Raw genomic sequence first — 14,643 nt, 5'->3', positions numbered from 1 at the left:
GAGTCTGCTTGAGAGAGAGAAACAAAGGCTTGAAACAGTGTCCTTACTTTCTTAGTCACACTTACTACAGTAAATACCTCAAACCAGCCCGATGATTTAATGTCCCACTACCTTAGTACATAGTACATTACAAATAGGGTGGCCATTCGTGCCAGGATTTCAGGTGCGTTCTCCGGAAGTCGCATTGGTCGACTGCATACATCGAGGTTCTCACATTTTAGTTAAAAACATTATATAATTAAAGGTATTTTCTTTTTCTGGGTGGATCATCAAGACTATTGGTCATCCTAGTTGTCAATCATTCTGGTGATATGCTTACCTAAGGACGTCGTACGTGCTTGTCCTTAGGTTCGCTTTCTGCACATGCGCACTTTCAGGTCTATATGTGTGGTGAGTTCGGTTTCAGACATTTATTGAAGCTCGTGTTCACCGTGTTTTTTCAAAATGTCTGAGGGTCGCAAGAGAAAACGTTTCTACGAAACGTATGACAAGAAGAGAAAGACCTCTGAAGAAATAAACAAGACCAAGAACAAGAGTGTTTTGGGAGAATATTTCACACACTGGCGTGCGCTAAAAACACAGGTTGGGCTTCCCACTGATGCCTCAGTCGTGAAGTTTCTACTCGACGGGTAAAGTTTGTCATGCTATTTGGCGAAATCCATTACAAATCACTACTAGTAAAAGTTGATGTAAGTTATGATTAGCGATGCTAGCTCTGGCACAAGTCACGAACTGCGCAGACACGGTAAACATCTCAATGTATGAGCCATGCCGACAGCAACTTGTAAACAGAGCGTGCACGAGAAGAACTAGGCTCGTGCATGCTCTCTCGTGCACACGTTTAATAGGCCTTCCTCTAGGGAGCAGGTAGAGTGTTGCGCAATTGCATTTTTTTTTTAAGTGGAGAGAGCGGTTCTTTTCTAAAATTCGAGAAAATCTTCCGCTATACCTTTAAGATTTATTTCTCTTAATACAATCTGTATAGTTTTACTCTTACCTTAAAATGTAACGGTTGCTTTGTTGAAATAGAACCTGAAATATTAAACCTCGATGACGTATGCGTCCACCAATGCGACTTCCGGAGATGCACCTGAAATCCTGGCAAGGACGCGTCCAGCGAAAATGGCACGAATGGCCACCATAATTACAAAACTGTAGAAAATCGACCACTTCACGCCTTGGCTAAAGTGATTTACAATAGGCCCACATTGAACTACTCCTTTAAAAGAGCCAATCCATAGATCTCAGAGTCCAGTGTAAGTCTTGCTACCAAATGTACACATATCAGTACCTAATTGTACAAATTGGGACCTTTTAAAAATGGTACATATTTTGACCGTTTTTTTCTAACCATGTATCATGGCGGAAATAGTGTGTGTCAAAGTGTAATGCTTTTTACAACATTAATTCTTGACCCTAAAAAAGAGCATCTCTTGAGGGATTTGAACCTACAACATTTTGGTCACAAGCCCAGATTTTTAACCATTACACCACATATCCATTTCGACCAATCAGATGCGCTCATCGACCATTTCCACAGGCCCTGGAGAAGGAAAAATGTTGAATAGTCTTTAACCACTAGACTACACTACTCCCTCATCATGGTCTCAGTTGTGTGTTATGTTGTCTGTCCTGTGCCAGAAACTGTCATGCCCAATCAGAATGGATTAGGAAAATGTGTCATCTTAATCAGTGGGGGGTTCGCGTTGACTCACTGTTAACTCAACGTGAGCCAGAAATTGGACAAGCACTAACACTATATTCATGATATCGGTTTGACATTGTACAGTTGTGTCTGAGGTCATAGTATAAAGAGGAAGACAACAAGAAAGTCTGGGATGATGGCGATGAAAGAAAAAACTGTGAGCCAAATATACAGAGTCAGTGAAATTGAGGGATCTTCCTGATGGTACATGATTGGTTTTACATTACAGTTGTAAATGCAAGATGGCTGTGTGTTCAAATCTGTTCAAATTTATATCTAGGTATTTATGTTTGGTTAAGTGGAATTTGTCTGTCGATGGTTTCATCGGACGCTTGAGTTTGTATTTTTTACTTGCGCGAAGACGCATTTGAGGCGAATAGTGTGTGCTTCTGCTGCAATTGCGGCACCCAATTTGCATCGTCCCTCACATCTATTCGCGTTTTTTAGTTAAAGGAAAGTGTTACTACTACTATTGCAAAATTTGGCAAAACATCTAATATAACTTTAAATTGAAAGAAGGATCTGTGCCATAACTGAGGACTACAATATTATATATACTTCAAGGAGGGTGATTTTAAAATGAGGCATTAAGAACTACCTAGCAACCACCCAGATTATTGTATGTGAACTATAAAGAGATATCTTTGTGTGCTTTCCTCTATGAATTTGTGTATAATCGCTAGTAAGTGTGTACTAAATGATCTGCGAATACACCAGCAATCTTTACCAGGTTTAATTGGGTGAAACTAAGCAGTACGTCAATTTTCACACTTTCATACAAAAACACAGCAAACTCAGCAAAAGGTCAAATCCCTAAAATGTAATTTTACCACATGCACACGTTTCTAAAAATACTCTGATTATAAAGCTTTGTTACAGAGGAGCTCATATACGCTTGAGGCACATATTTCTCTGATATAACTACAAACGGTTGATACCAAAGATCTGCTTGTAAGTGTATAATGTTGCATGCATATCACCAGCGACTTGCAACACAAGAGCGAAGCAATCACGTTCATTTCAATGGACTTCTGGCGACACGAGCGACGGTTAAAGGAAGTGGTCATGTCCAGCTATGCAACAAAGTTAAGAAAAGTTCAACTTTATGCGAATGATGAGCGACTTTTGTGAACGACTACCAGTGAGAGTGAAGCCGTGGAGTTCACATCATCTGTCTTTCCTAGGTTATTTAAAGGACGGTTACTCATTTAACTATAATTAAAGAGATCAGATGCAAAACCCTCTTAAGTGCGTCTGACATGTTTTCTTGGATTCTGCCAACAAAGCGGTATTTCTGAATGGCCTAAGGCCGGGATTAGGCGGATTTGAAGCAAAAGTATTTGATGAACGTACAATACGTGCCAAGGGCATTCGGTTAATATCATTATCTCATTTTTGGCAGAGGTGGCATTTAGGGGGTGTGCACACCAAAGCTTTCAAATGCGGCTGAAAATGCCAGGCAGACGCCGAATGCCAGCTTTTTTCAGCTGAGCGCTTTGGTTGCTGCGATACTTCTGCTTTGTTTATCAGTCGTTGAACGATGCGCCGGTTGGTTGTTGCAGTCTTTCAGCATGAAAAAAAACCCCGGAAACAATTACTAACATAAGCTTTCAAGTATCGGCACTCAGCGTTAAAAAAACGTTGAGTGCCGGCTTTCAGCACAAAAAAACCTGGAAACAATTAATAACATACGCTTTCCCCTATCAGCGCCCAACGCTAAGAAAAACGTCGATCTGGGGCTTTCAGCACGAAAAAAACCCCATAAACAATTAATAACATACAATTTCCCCTATCAGCGCCCAACGCTAAGAAAAACGTCGATCTGGGGCTTTCAGCACGAAAAAAACCCCATAAACAATTAATAACATACGCTTTCAACTATCAGCGCTCAACGCTAAAAAAAACCTTGATCGCTGGCTTTCAGCACTACAAAAAACCCTGGAAACAATTAATAACACACGCTTTCCCCTATCGGCGCTCAACCCTAAAAAAAAGTCGAACGTGGGGTTTCAGCACAAAAAAAAAAACCCCAGTAAGAATTAATAACATACGCTTTCAACTATCGGGGCTCAGCGCTAAAAAAAACCCGTTGCGCACCGGCTTTCAGCATGAAAAAACCCTGGAAACAATTAATAACATACACTTTCAACTATCAGCGCTCAGTGCTAAAAAACTTTCAGCACGAAAAAAAGCATCAGGCTTCCATAGAAAACAATTTAAAAAATACCCCGGCCACCAGCGTAAATGCTTTGGTGTGCACGCTACCTTAGCGGCTTTTGAGCTCCGAAATTGTTAATAGGACAACCAGAATTAGCAACGCCTACTAATGACCTCATTGAAAATGAGACGAGCGACGCACAGTGACATTGTCGCTAAATGAAGATATTTTGCAGAATGTTTGTAACAAAGCAGATCGGGGCACCTTGACTTCCATATTAGGAAAAATAATACTATGGAAGTGAATGGTGCCGCTGATTTGGTTATTAACATTTTATCAAACTATCTTCATTTTTATTCAGCAAAAATAAAGAAATATATACAGGTTTGAAACAATATGAGGGAGTAAATGATCACAGAATTTGGATTTTTGGGTGAACTATCCCTTTAAATTCACCTTACTTATATATTTGTGTTTAATCAGCAAATTCCTATTGGTTCAAAAGAAATTGATGAATATTTGTACTGCACTGCTATAGGTGGTTGCCAGGGCTCACCCCAGATTTTTAAGTCTCGAGTTGTTTTTATTGTTATTAACTGTGCTTGCCACAAAACAATTTCACTACAGTTTCTTTGGAAGGTTTGCTTAACACTAAATCAAGGCCGGTTTTATATGCCTCACCACTTAAGTTAATAGAGAATAAAATAGTTCTCCAAAATGTGCTCCAAAATCTAATAGGGAGCACACTATTTGTTATTTGCTGTAAAGGAACGATGCATTGGTAAGTGCCGATCTACTGAGCAGTAAAAGTTAAAGAGCTTTGCTGCTGATTCCAGTACAGCTGTGTGCGAGTGCTTGTATGTGTTTGCACATGCGACGGCTTCAGGAATCCCCACTAAAACGGTTAGAGTTACACAACGTCAGGCAGTGGTCAAGAGGTCAGTCTGGATTATTTACTGCAGATCCCAGTAACGGTGTTAACAAGGAATGTGTGAAACAAACAACGATATGCATAAGAAATACAGAGGGGGCACTACTGTACGCCGGGTCCCCCCCGCACCCACTGTTGTTATGTTTGGGACGGCACTCCATATAGATTTCCACAAAAAATGGGTTGGGGTGGTAAAACGTAAACGTCAGACAAAGAGCCACTGTTGAATGTAAATGTGTTGCCCGAGAGACTCCTTGGCATTTCGAATTTACCACCAATCCTACTGTACTGTATATATATAGATATATAAGCCTATGGAAGATACTGGTCCACATCAGGATTTGGGATATTTCGCTCTGCAGGGTCATCGGGAAGTCGGAAGTGGTGGTGTGGACGGGTGGAGGTATTCCAGAAAGACCTTGCGAAGGGTTTTACTGGTATCTGGTGGGGCTTAGTAACTAAATACCGCTTCCCTTGCACTGTCCTTTACACATTATCCAGACTGGAGAGATGCTCTCAGCTGCTGTCAATAAGCCATGCAGACAGAAAACATTCAGACAGGAAGCACCAGCTATGGTGAATTCTTTCATGTTTTTCAATTACAATCCTGTGCATCCTGCAATCTTCGCACGTCCATCAAGCATCACGCAAGTCCTAACGTCCCTGTGCCGGCCTGTCTGTTTAGCTGCACTACCAAAACAATACCAGCATGAATCCTTTCTCTCCCCACCTACGCTGCCAGCTCTGGAAAGTTCATTAGTGACAGTAGGTCCGTCTCTTCGCTCCACACGTGTTTTTCCAATTAGCCGAGGCTCCTGTACACTTTTCAGGAGAAACCATAATTCTCAGAAACTAATGGAAACTCACTTAAGACTTTTCCGGGGGAGAGCGTTTGTTGGATAAAGCGGAAGGTTGGATGAAGATTGATTGATGGATGGACACTAGCTAGGCAAAAAGAAACCAAAACAGATGAAAAGGTAGCGATATACTCGGGACGGACGGAGGTGAGCGGGGGGGGATAGATTCCACGGATGGAGAGAATGCGGATGAAAGTCCGGATCTGGAGCGGGCCGCAGGGAGAAGGGACAGGACTCGGATCAAAGGACTAGAGCGGCTGAGAGACACATGACGGACTGTCCCCTCCCTCCATCCCCGAGTCTCTATTTACACAGATGAGTTGGAAAAGCCTTCAGCGAGACTTTGGCTATCAGCACAGCAAATAAACACACACACACTAATGCACACCCTCATATAAACATGCTAATGCAAATATATTTACTCACACACACCCACCCAACACTAACAGATGTTTACACACACACAGGAAAGTCATTCACTCCATATTTTAGCTTGCACATCTTATATAATAAAAGTATACACATGTATATGAATCACTTACAATCATAAACAAAGTCAAAGTCCCACATCTCTAAAATACTTTGACAACTTAAAGACTGTTTAAGTGTGTATTAATGTGTTATGTGACAGCAAGTGTGTGTGAAGACCCCACACACTGACAGACAGACAGTCAGACAGACAGCCAGACAGACAAATGCCTACTTTCATCAACAGCACAACATTGGCATTAAAATGACAGCAATGATTCTTACCTACATGCTTGTGAAGTCTGAGAGGTTCATATCTGCCGCTGCAGTTCCTGTGCTGCACGTTTAGACCGAGCACTCATCCGAGGAGAGAGAGAGAGATAGAGAGAGGGGTAGAAAAAAGAGAGAGAGAGAGAGAAAGAGATAAAGAGAGAAAGAGAGAGTGCAGCCCCCAGTCTCGGCACTCCAATTCTACGTTCTGAGGATGAAAAGAGAAGTCTTCATTACCATCTGGAGACCACGCCTCCACCTCAACCCCCATTCCTCCCCTCCACCTTGCCTCTCTCTCTCTCTTTCTCCGTCAGCCAGTAGCCTTCCTCAAAAGTTTGTCCCAGCCAAGAGATCTGCCAAAGCAAACCTTCAACCACAATCGACTGCCAGTACAGTGAAAAGGAGAGACGGCTGCGACGTATCGAGCGAAATAAAAGGAGCAGACGCACTTTTGATCAGTGTTGTTGAAGTCATTTTAATTAAGGCTTGCTGTAGGAAACAACACATCAAACAGACGCTCGGTTTATAGGAAGGCACACATTTGTTCCCATGCCAACCTTTTCCGTGTAAAAAGAGGATATTTTGCATTACTCGTCAGTCAACTTCGAATTTCTCCACTCCCTCATGTGTGTCTAGCTTACTGCCGTTGCCAAAGCGAATGTTATCCGTGGCAGTCAAGAAAATCACTCTTTTTAGGAGAGCTGTATGCTGTCTGTAATTATAAGTGGGGTTGGGCATGAAGTCTGCATGGGATCCTGGCTACCATGCCACAGCACACATACACGCGCTCGGGCACTTTCATGGGAGCCCAAACCATGGCAGCGTGTTCAATGGTTGAGAATATATAATCGAGAGTATTCAAAAACATTTTTATTCGCCGTGGGAGAATTTATGCCGATCAATGACAGCATTCAAAGCAAAATAAAAATGCGTCACACGACTATTTTAAGGATGGATTATCCTAATTAGGTTACTGGTATGTAAATGAAGGTGGGGTGGAAATGAAAGCGAGTGTTCTCACCGCTGCGGCTATGCCTGCGAAACGCTTATTTCATCTTGAATACACGCAACGGTTGTTTGTTTGAACCGCTGCTATGGAAATGTAAATAATTCAATCATATAACTTTTAAGAATAGAAGCGAGGAGCCAATAAGAAGGGAGATATATAATTATGATTCATGTTGTGTTTTATTATGTGTAAGACTTAGCTCTGTTTATTTTTGAAATATCCAGTAAGCAGACAGAAATGGTAAAAAAATATCAAAATTTAATACATACAAAATTTGTCACTGGGACAAAAGGTACACCTTTGTACCCTAAAAGTGCATATTAGTACTTCTAAGGTAGTTCAAAGATACATATTTGTACCTAAATGGTCCATATTAGGGCCTTTTTTAAAGGGTACTGCCGCAGTGACAGCTTTGTACCTTTGTGTTAGACCTGTCGGTCAATATATTAAGAGTGCAATTCCTCTCCTCACCACAAGAGGACTTCTTGAGCAACTTTAAAAACCTGCAGGAAAGACTTTGTCAAACTGTTTGTGCTGTAACAACTACTTGGCAGTAAAAGATAAAACAAACCAGATAAACAGTAAAGAGTAGAGGGTTATATGTAACTGTCTCAGTTTGGACAGAAAAAACGACTACTGTATGTGAAGATGACAGTAAACTTAAAGGAATAGTTTAAGCAAACCATATATTTGATGTTTTTCATTTATTTTTCTTAGTAATCAATGAGTTGTTTTAGAAAACAAGGCTTTACACTATTCTTTACGCCTACCTTTGACTAGACATAAAATTTAGTCTTGGACGTGGGCTATGCCTAGATGGTAGGCTATAAATTATACGTGGGACATAAAGCGCATTTTATGTCCATACTGGTCTTACGACCGGGTGAACAGCCAGCTGGTGCAGCCGGCCCCTGGAACAGCTATCACGTGCGGAGAGAGTCGTCACAAATGCTTTATACAGCGGGGAAAATAAGTATTTGATACATCAGCATTCAGCATGTAGCCATCAGGTCAAATATTGAATACATACAAATAAATCAGAACATTTAAGTATACAAGTTGAGTCATAATAAATAAAGTGAATTAAAAATTTTTTTGGTTTGTTTCATAACTGATGTACTTTAATAACTATGGGGCGGTTTCCCAAACAGGGCTTATCCTAGTCCCAGACTAAAATGCATGTTTGAGCTACCTTAATTTTAAAACATTTTCCACTGACGTATTTTAACATATATCGGTGCCATTGTTTTGCCTCAAGATGCTGTTTTTGGTCAAGTATGTTGGTAAAAACGATTTAAATGTCCTAACGCCTAGTTCTAGATTAATCTATATCAGTGGTCTCCAACATGGTGCCTGCTGGCACCCAGTTGCCCGCACGTAGTCTGTGAGTTGCCTGCCAAAGCACATTCTATTTATAGCCTTAATTGTAATATTTATTAACTATTTTTTTTTTTATATATTAACTTTTAAACTTTTTGAAACAATCAACGAGTAAAATAAAATAAAAAAAGTTTTGAGTAGACTATATCAAAAAGTAGCCCTCCAGAATGTTTTATCTATTGTGGTAGGCCTTGCTCACAAAAAGGTTGGAGACCCCTGATCTAATCTAAAACCTGTCTGGGAAACTGCCCCAATAAATTTAAACTTAACCAAAATGCCTAATGTACCAACATGCAACGCTTTTGAGAAATCATCTTTGATTTGCTTTTAATGTAATATTCGTATGATTTGAGAGCTATATAGACAGTAAGTTGTACTGAAGCAGAAGCATGTAGACGGCACAGATCCTGGTTGATTTATGCCGTTATAAACTGTGATTGAAGGCATCAATGACATTTTCCCTTTAAACCGATTGACTCTTCGGCGAATGATGGTTTGACCATGTGTGCCGCGTGACTCATGTGAGGTCACGCAAGGCTATGTTGATTCTAGCCGTGTGCATGTGTGTAGAGTTTGTAACGGGAAAAAGATCTAAAATGATCCATAAAGTCTAGCAAAGTTCACGTGTGACAAAAATCCAGACCATCAATAAAATGCGAGATCTGCGAAACACAAACATCCATTGAGTTTCAGCTGCATCTGGTTCAACACTTCAAAGGAGGGTTTGTGTAATCCAGCTGATTTCATGTGTTATTTGGAAAGGTGTGCCTGTTATGGAGTGCATACGAACAGATGACAGCGAACTTTAGATGAAGTGCTGAAAGGTTAGCAATGTGGGATATACTTGGTAAAAAGTACTCAAGTTTTGAGAGTTGAGTTCACCTGACTCTGATCAGATGCATCGCATTTGATCCATAATTTTATGAGTCCTATGTTAAAAGTGAAAACTGATTTATTACGTGCAACTGATCAGTGACAACCTAAATAAATTAATAAAGAAACAACAACGTTTATGAGAATTTGGTTATGAATATCTGCTGTAATGGATTTAAATATCTGTCCAAAAAGGTAAATCTCACATCTACTAGCAAGCAGGCAGTTGTAATCTGTCAAGAATACATTTTTAAGGAAACCATTGTTTAAAACAACTAAACAGGACTCAATATACTGATGCTTCACTCGAATTTGCAGAGGAACGTTTGGTATAAATGAGTAACTTGATTCACCTTATAAGGATATTTGTGCCTGTGGTAAGCCATATGCCATACGATCGCATCTATGTACGTTTTTTTGCAATAAGAGGGCGTGCACACCAAAGCTTGGAAGCGCAGCGTTTTTTTAAAACAGCCAGCAGCTGGCGGATTTTTTCTGCGCTGAAAGCCGGCGCTCGCTGGTTTTTCCGCATTTAGCGCTTAGCATCGAGAGTTAAAAGAGATTCAACTTTGGGTGAAAATCTCTGCTCGTCAATGTCAGTTCTCACACGGCCGTCCAATCCTAGTGGAGGAGGGGCGGGACAAGTATCACAACAACCAACTGGTTCACAGCTCATGTATCACAGGTACCAAAGCGCTTAGCTGAAGAAAGCTGGCGCTCAGCTGAAGAAAGCTGGCCTCAGCTGAAAAAACAGCTGGCATTTGGTGTCCTCCAGGCGTTTTCTGCCTCATAAAAAAGTTTTGGTGTGTCCTGGCCCTTAATTTGGTGACATAGTGGCTCAGTGGGTAGCACTGTTGGCCCACAACAAAAAGCTCACTGGTTTAAGTTCCGGCTAGGTCAGGTGGCTTTTCTGTGTGCATGTTCTCCCTGTGTCAGCGTGGGTTTACTCTGGGTATTCCGGTTTCCTCCCACAGTCCAAAAACTTTCACGGGTCCACTTAAATACGAAAATCCGAGGTCCCACCCAAGTCCCGCGCGGGTTCGGGTCTAAAAGTTTCACATGTGCCTCGGACACAGGTCGGGTATAATAATAGCGGCATCGGGTCTCAGGTAATTTAAAATGAATGTGTTTTTGCCGAACGGACAAATTATCTCGCGTGTGTTCGTCAATGTCCCTTTTTAACCCCTCCTCTGTTTGTCAAGTGTGCTTATGACTTTTGTGTGGCTGGCGGTAGGTTCATTTTCGTTGAGACACACCTGTCTATCAATTTTAAATGTACATTTTAGGGGTTACCTTGGTGTCATCGTCAGATAACAAAGGAAAATAAATGGAGCAGTGGGTCAGATTGGTTTGCGAGCCCACCAGGTTTTTTTTCTGTCTGACTAGTGCGTGTGGGGCTGCAGAGACTGGACATCAGTGATGCGTGGGTCAACGTATACACAACACGTACCCGACCGACGTTTTCAGCTAACCTGCCCGCAACTCGGACCGCAAAAAAAAAACATTTTTACCTGACCCGCTTCCTGGCCCGCATTTTTTAAAAGTAGTAATTGTTTAAAATAGTTAATTGCCATCTTTATTTCAAATGACCCGACCGCGACCAGACTATCATTAAAAATATTTTTGGATGACTCGTAACCGCGGGTGACAGCAGGCACCCGCTTATCTTGGATTAACCCCCGCATCACTGCTGGACACACGTCGGTGCCGTTAACATTCGGGTCCAATCACGTAAAAAAAAATTGCAGGACTGGTCTAATTTTCTCGGGTTTGTCTTGGGTCAGGTCTTGATTTATGCACATCGGGTTTGGTGTAAAAGTGATTCAGGTCATTTCAGGTCAAATTTCTGTGGACCTTGAGAAAACCTTTTATGCTAACAACTTGTGTGGATTAAATAACATAAATATAGCCATAGATGCTGGAATGGCGTTCAAAACAAAATAGGGATGACCCAAACCATTGGGTTGTATTTTAACCAAGAGTATGCTGGGTTGTTTGGGTCAAATATAACATTTTCTGGGTAAACCCAACATCTGGGTTCGTCCTTTTTTGACCCGCTGCGTGCATACATTTAGCATCATTTTACAATATGCATGTCATTATTATGATGACGTCTGCCTGTATCGACCTGCCTCTACAATTTCACTAGCAGCTGTATATAATAAATATCATCTAATGCACTACAATGCAATAGCATCAGCTAAGACACGTTTGCAAAACCATGCTAAACAAGAACCATATTAGAGCAAATACTGAGTTTCAAAAGACAGCATATGAATAGGAAATTACAAACTGTGATGGTTTCAAATGCTACTTATTTAAAGTTAAGTATTAACAGCGGTGAACGTGTTGTTTTGGAACAAAGAAGTCGCCAGGGTTCTTGAAGCAATGCCGTACATTACTTGATTATTCCTACAAATGGCTTTAGTCATTAGCTTTAAGACCGTAAACAAAAACTGTTGGAGATCCAGACCCGCAAGCTTAAGCTTAACTATTCTTAGCATTAACTACCTGAGCTGTACTTCTGTCCTCCAGGGAAGGAAAAAGTGACCCCAAAACAAAACAGATCTCTTTAAGTGGTCATCCGTGCACACATGTCAGTGCACGTTGTGAGCGGTACAATTTCAGGAAACAAGAATGTCTCATCACTCACTGCATGGACAACTCATGCAGGACACCCAGACTGTGAGAGAGATTGAATGAAGCCACAAGAGATGCCAATGTAAGGACAGTCCAACCCTATTACGGTGGGTTGCCATGCTGGACTGATATAATAAGATCTGCCGGAGTCCCAAACTTATTCATTGTCTTGCAGTTTAACATCTCACCACATTCTTTGAGGAACGGCCGTTGAGGTCCGTCCAACCTGGCGCAGCTGGCCGAGCCAGTAACATCAAGCGTGCTGGAGTTGTCTTCTTGATGCCAGCGCCCCACACATTGACTTGCTTGCTCAGTAAAAACTAGAATCATCTCCAGCCACCAAAACACACAGAAATAGACTAAATAGGCTCAACGCTGTCCACAAAATGACCTCTTCTGAAATGTAAATATGAAATCCGCTCGTTTTATTGCCAATGACGGCTGCTTAACACATTACTGTTAGTAGCGAAAGTAGTATGTGAAAATACTTTAGCTACTTGTACTTTATACACAGACAACTGTAAGAAAGTCATTTTTAAGCAAAATCCTATGAAGAATGTAAACACTGTGGCATTATGAAAACATCACTCTGTTTGTTTGACTATTCGGACCAGCCTGCCGTAGCAGCATTGGCTCAACCAATGGCATGATTTTTGGGGTTGGGCTGTTTGTTGGACCAATTCTGTTTGGTCACATTTGTGGTGTGAAAACTAAGGTACTACTGTTAATGTCAGTGCTGTGACAACAAATCACACGTTCATTTTAAAGGACACATATTATGCAAAATCCACTTTAGCAAGGCGTTTGGACATAAATGTGTGCTGGCAATGTGGGAACACAACAACCCTACAATGAAAAAAAATCAACCTCTCCTCCCCATTAAAGGGGGGGTTCAATGGTATTTCGTGCATTCTGACTTATTACACAGTTATAAAGTTGTTTCCTCATGCTTAACGTAGGCAAAGTGTCAAAAAAGCAGTTGGGCGTGTAACATAGTATTTCTGTGCCGAATGCACTTCGCCAGGGTTCCTACAAGTTTCGGAAAGTTATTTTCGATTACGGGTCTAGCTGACGTTTCAGGGGTTTCTATACGTATCACTTCTTTTTATAGGCACTTCCCCCGGAAAACCCCACCCACCCATCAATCAGCGGGAGACGCTAGAACTTACAAACATCACATCACACGACACAGCTTTGTTTAATTTCAACTCAACAATGGCATGAATGAAAAAGTGTGTTTTCGGATATAAGGAGAAGAAAGCCAGCCTTATGGAAGCAATGGATATAGTTTTTTTATTCGGGGTAGCAGCGGAGTTTTGCGTGTGTGTTTGAATGCTGGAATTTATTGAAAAGTCCCAACCGGGTCATGAGTTGCATGCGGTAAGTAAGACTTTTGTCTTATGTTGGAAATAAGTGTGTGCAAATTATATAAATGACAGGAACATGTAGTGAATCGTAAGTTAAACAGTGTTGTATAGTGTTGCATGACTTGAACTCGCTCCTCCCGCGGTAGTAACTCCTCCTTCTTAATTTTTTCGTACGTTATCGGAAATAATCGGTAAAGCTAATCTTTCTTTTATAAATCTGATTAAACTAAAGACTCTACGGATATATAAAAGATTAACATCAGAAATGCATAAACAGCTTGTGTTATGTGAGCTTTAAACCAAAGTCTCATCGTGTTAATGTGATGTGTCACACTGATAAAGCCCCGCCCACGGCCAGAGACTGACCGGTTAATTTTTCCCAAGAGCTTTTTAAATGTGTTTGTTAACACATTGTAGCATTAATGCAGCTAAAGATACTATTATCTCAGACTTTATTCGCAGGAATCGGATCTATTTTTAACCAAAAGCGCTCACTGTCTGTTGGTAAGGCAGTCATTCCAGAAAACGCAGAGTTTTTTGTGATTGTTGCGGGCAAAAAATCTTGATCTTGCGGCACGTTTTCATAAAAAAAATGTGATGGAATATGCGGAATATTTATCCAATTTTATGCAATGAAAACTGTGGGAAATTGCAAAAATGTGGTTGGATGAAAAAGAGAAAAAACGTGATTACCCAAAACCTGTTGTTTCGCATTCCGTAATTACGTCACTTCATAACGTTCCCATGGCAACAGGGGGCATGGCTGCGCTTGTGTGAAGTAAATGCAACATTTTACAACTTTTTGCTAAGATATATGTGAGTTTTTGCTACGAAAATGCGGGGATTATGAAATCATGCAAGCCCTGCATATTTTGCGCGCGAAATTCTGCAATTTATGTGACGAAAGTGAAGGGTATTTGAAAAAATGCGTCCCCCACAGAAATATGCGGACTTTGGCTGATTAATGCGTTGAATCATGTGATCA

General features: G+C 41.0%; 1 protein-coding gene across 3 annotated transcripts in view; it reads right to left on the bottom strand.

The window, feature by feature from the left end:
* The window catches only part of znf469 (zinc finger protein 469), a 345,099-nt gene that overhangs the window by 43,827 nt on the left and 286,629 nt on the right, over positions 1-14,643 (bottom strand). For 2 of the 3 annotated variants that reach the window (XM_055193247.2, XM_055193246.2), the window contains one exon: positions 6,405-6,597. The gene's annotated coding sequence lies outside the window, so the exon portion shown is untranslated. The remainder of the gene's footprint in view (positions 1-6,404; positions 6,598-14,643) is intronic. The other variant, XM_055193249.2, reaches the window with a different exon arrangement.

This window comes from Misgurnus anguillicaudatus, chromosome 6 (genome assembly GCF_027580225.2).
Source record: "Misgurnus anguillicaudatus chromosome 6, ASM2758022v2, whole genome shotgun sequence".
Lineage (NCBI taxonomy): Eukaryota > Metazoa > Chordata > Actinopteri > Cypriniformes > Cobitidae > Misgurnus > Misgurnus anguillicaudatus.
The sequence above is the reverse complement of the archived record's forward strand: the minus strand, read 5'-3'. Positions and strand labels throughout refer to the sequence as shown.